A 4,306-nucleotide genomic window follows, 5' to 3' on the forward strand; every position below is an offset into this window, starting at 1 on the left:
TGCAGCAGCAGAAGAGACAAACGGGTGGGTTGGAAGCAAGAGGAAACTTCCAGAACTCATGTGCAATTGGAACACCTCACAATGCCCCTTTTCTGGGACATGGCACAGTTGGAAGTGGGCCATGCTGCCAGTGAGGAAGTGAGAAGAGACCTAGGGAGTGACCACAGAAGGCAGCCAGACAAGGTTGCCCCAAGCAAGGGTGGTTCCTTTTTCTCCCAGTCACAGCCCAGCATCACCTGCAGGCTCAAGCCATTTGATCATCTACTCATTCAACATATATACCCGTGACAGGATCTAGAACATGTTATCCCAAAATAGAACCCACTGGCATATGGAATATTTTAAACTGAAGAAATTTGAGAAAATGTGCAGGACTTTCTGACCTTCCCCTGAAATAGGAAATAAAACCCTCATGTGAGAAGCGTCCTCCCTATACCTAGAAAAAAGGAGTATTCTTGTCACCAAAGATGAAGGGACCCAGAGAGGAATCTGCATGAACAGGCCTCACCAAGTTTTCATCAGTTTTACTACACTTACCTCATAACCTTTGTCCCGTCATCATCCGGCAACTCTTCATCGAACCTAGCATAACAGCAAGCAGGCTTAATTGTTTCTTCGGGTCTTCACTTCTTTGGGAAGGAGTCTGCACCACATAAAACTTCTATTAAATAAATCTGTATGTTCTTCTCTTATTGTCTTTTGTTACAGGGGTGCCAGTAGAAAACTTAGAAGGGTAAAGGAAAAATATTTTTTTCCCAGCTCTGCACCTGCCAGGGACGGTGAACATGCCAGTGTAATAAGAAACTGTCTAGTGCTTCTCCACATCCTTGTCTGCTCCACGAGCCCGTATTGCTATTGTTACTCTCTCCATACTGCCTACTGCCTTCCAACACACACACACACACACAATTTCTTAAAATCTGATTTTCCACTTTTTTTTTTTTAAGATTTTATGTGTTTATTTGACAGAGAGAGAGACAGAGAGCACAAGCAGGCAGAGCAGGAGGCAGAGGGAGAGGGAGAAGCCAACTCCCAGCTGAGCAGGGAACCCCACTTGGGCCTGGATCCCAGGACCCTAGGAAGGCAGATGCTTAACCATCTGAGCCACCCAGGTGCCCTGATATACCACTTTTATCCTGCATCTGCTGGCCTGGAAGCCTAGAGCTACCACCAGCTGGTCTTCCTCTGCCCTTGGGGTATCTTCTCCCAAGGGCTGTCCTGGATGTTGGTAGAAGATAAACCACTGCAACCTTAAAGCTTGGCTATTGACACTCTCTTCTCTTTTCAATCTCTACCTCAGCTTTAACTTCTAACCCTTACTGAGTTTGAACCAAGCTTAACACTCCCGCTAAGAGCAAGCTGTTCCAACCTTTGTGAACCTATACTTCTAACTCCTGAGTCTGCTTGCATCTGCACTGTGGAGCAGACCCTTGACCTTTCTGAAAGCCACACTCACAGGACCACCACAGGCTAAGCCGTGTGGAAGGTAAAGGGACAAGATCTCTTTACAGAATCCTGCTTTAACACTCCCATCTTGGGCACATGAGTAGCTCAGTCGATGGAGCTTCCAGCTCTTGATTTTTGGCTCAGAGTATGATCTCAGAGTCCTGGGATCGAGCCCCACATGCGTCTCTACGCTCAATGGGAATCTGGAGATTCTCTCTCCCTCTCTCCTTATGCCTCTTCTCCCCCCCAACCCCCCCAATACACTGACCCCGCGCCTGCCCCCATGCTTGGTTGCACTCTCAAAGGAAGGAAGGAAGAAAGAGGAACACTGTGACTTTCGTAATCCTAACAATGCCTACATTTCTGCATTGTCTCAGCCTATTTGTAGCCCTCCTGGCAGGACTTCCCTGATATGGTTAGTACACAGTGCATTAGGCTCCCATTACAAAAAATCTAGGGAACTTCTCTCCATCCCCTGACCATTTTACCCACTTTTGTGTATAAGTCTTTGGGTTTTCAGTGATAGGTCAAGCAGAGGAACCCTGGCCCTTTTGTCAGTCTTTTTCTTGACTAATAAGCCCATTTCCCCCCAGTGAATGCATGTCCAATTTCTCATTGTAATCTTGCTTTCACACTTTAAAAATAACCCCAAACTGAGGTAAATGGAGCTGACTTGTTTGGGGCTTTTTAATGATGGGAGAGTAGTAGGGGTCTCATCAGCCTGCTCAACCTTTTAGTGACAGTGCAGTAGTAAGACCTGTGTTTTAAGCCTATCAATATGTTTTATTAATCCATGTTTAAATAAACATCTAATGACTTTAACCTTGCTGGAATGGGTCCTCTGACTGTCCTCTTTTATCTTTTTTTAACAAATTTATTTATTCATTTATTTATTTATTTATTTTAGTAATCACTACACCCAACATGGGGCTTGAACTCATGATCCTGAGATCAAGAGTCTCATGCTCTTCCCACTGAGCCAGCCAGGCACTCTAACTTTCCTCTTGTGTCTTTTATTCACCCCTATCAATGTTTCTTTCCTCGATCCACCGTATTTCTTAATAACCATCTTAAACTTTTCATTTTCCTAAAACCAGTCCTTGACTCTTCCCTTAGCCTCTCCCATTCTCTTGTTCATTAACCTAATGTTTTTATAAGCATCTGTAAGACCCATGAGGAGAAGCTAAGACAGCAAAGTCCACAAGGTTTCCAGACTGTTGCTCAGTTGTGTAGCACTAATGTTATATGGGATGCCCTAGCAAGAGGGGGTCCCTCAACTACGGCATTTACCAGAATTTGGATAATGGGCAGATTCAGTAGGTGAATATCCTAATTATCACGAAACCAGTCCCTCATGTCTTGTATATGAAAGGCATCAGTGGCTTCATCCGTGGTGTTCCACTTGCGTTTATAGAGAGAGCTGGGTAGTCATCCTTCTCAGGCTCAACAGATCTTGCAGTGGCTCTTTTCTAGCCCCCAAGGCTGGCTCTTCCCTCAGGAACAAGTGTTTGGACCATGTAGAGCCATCCGTGATTGTTCAGTAGTAGCTGCAGGTCCCCTCTGAACCCAAACATGCCCCTCCATTTACAACATCCAAAACCAAAGGCACTCCCTCTAAATTATTCTGAAAATCCATTTTCATCAAGGTTCTTTAAGAAGCTGATGATACCCACCCACAAAATAGCACTCTGCCACACTGTACTCCTGCTTTCAGTAGTTTCCTGGTTTTTCACCACCCCTTCCTCAATATGGACTGTCTTGCTGTGGACCAGAGGTCTTAGAGGTACTGTGCGTTGTGCCTGCAGTTTTTCCCTTGAGGGGGCCACTGAAGTCAGAGGCCTAAGCTCAGATCAAACAGAAATCGGAGCCTGGTCTAGCATCAAAGTTTGATCCAGTACTCTCTAATTCCATTTTAGTGATTATGGATAACAGTAACCAAGAAACTGTGTATTTTACCTTTTGTTTATTGGTTTGCATTCTCTTATGGCTCCAATAAACCAACGTCCAAGAAGTTGCAGCCATCTCTAAATTCCACTGCTAACTTTCACCTTCAGTAAATGATTGCAGCACAGATGCTGTTCTACCCATTGGGGACCATGTGTCATCCAGCAACCAAAGGTTCCTCATCCCTGAACCTTTCATCCTCTTTCCAAACTATAAGTTGGCTGGCCCCACACAGTGTCAGGGGGGCACAGAGGCACCAAATTTCTTAATACACTGGCAGGCCTCACTGTCATTTGTAGGTGTAGGATCTTTTTCCTCTACCCTGTGGCGATTCCAAGGATCTTAGAAGCTCTAATGTCAGGGAAGACTAGATAACTATAACAAGAAAATGCTCCTCTCTCCCCCTATCACTCAGGAAATTACAAGGATTTTAGGAGCTCTGTGTCAGAAACTGGAGGCAGAGGGTGCCTGGGTGGCTCAGTGGGTTAAGCCTCTGCCTTCCGCTCAGGTCATGATCCCAGCGTCCTGGGATCGAGCCCCGCATTGGGCTCTTTGCTCTGTGGAGAGCCTGCTTCCTCCTCTCTCTTCCTGCCTCGCTGCCTGCTTGTGATCTCTCTCGCTGTCAAATAAATAAATAAAATCTTAAAAAAAAAAAAAGAAAAGAAAAGAAACTGGAGGCAGAGACCAAATATGTATTTCTTACTATGTCACAAGTGTCTACAGGAGAATTTTTTAAGTTACCCCTCTGGGTGGACAAAGCTCCATAAACACAAGTGTTATTGATTAGAAATCATCTTTATGCCAAGGAAAAGGGAGTGAGCAGAAGATGCACTGGATTTCCAGCGCCACTAGGCCCTCAGCCCGGGCTTTTGTGTAGGGCAGCCCAAAACAGTGAGCACATGGTCTCTGGGCTGTG

At 45.3% G+C, this 4,306-nt stretch overlaps 1 non-coding gene across 1 annotated transcript; it reads right to left on the bottom strand.

The window, feature by feature from the left end:
* Positions 1–2,362: 2,362 nt before the first annotated feature.
* TRNAK-CUU lies at positions 2,363–2,435 on the bottom strand. Its single transcript has one exon. It is a non-coding gene; the product is annotated as a tRNA-Lys (tRNA).
* Positions 2,436–4,306: the final 1,871 nt, after the last annotated feature.

The sequence above is a fragment of the Mustela erminea genome, chromosome 16, assembly GCF_009829155.1.
Source record: "Mustela erminea isolate mMusErm1 chromosome 16, mMusErm1.Pri, whole genome shotgun sequence".
In the NCBI taxonomy this organism is placed as follows: Eukaryota; Metazoa; Chordata; class Mammalia; order Carnivora; family Mustelidae; genus Mustela; species Mustela erminea.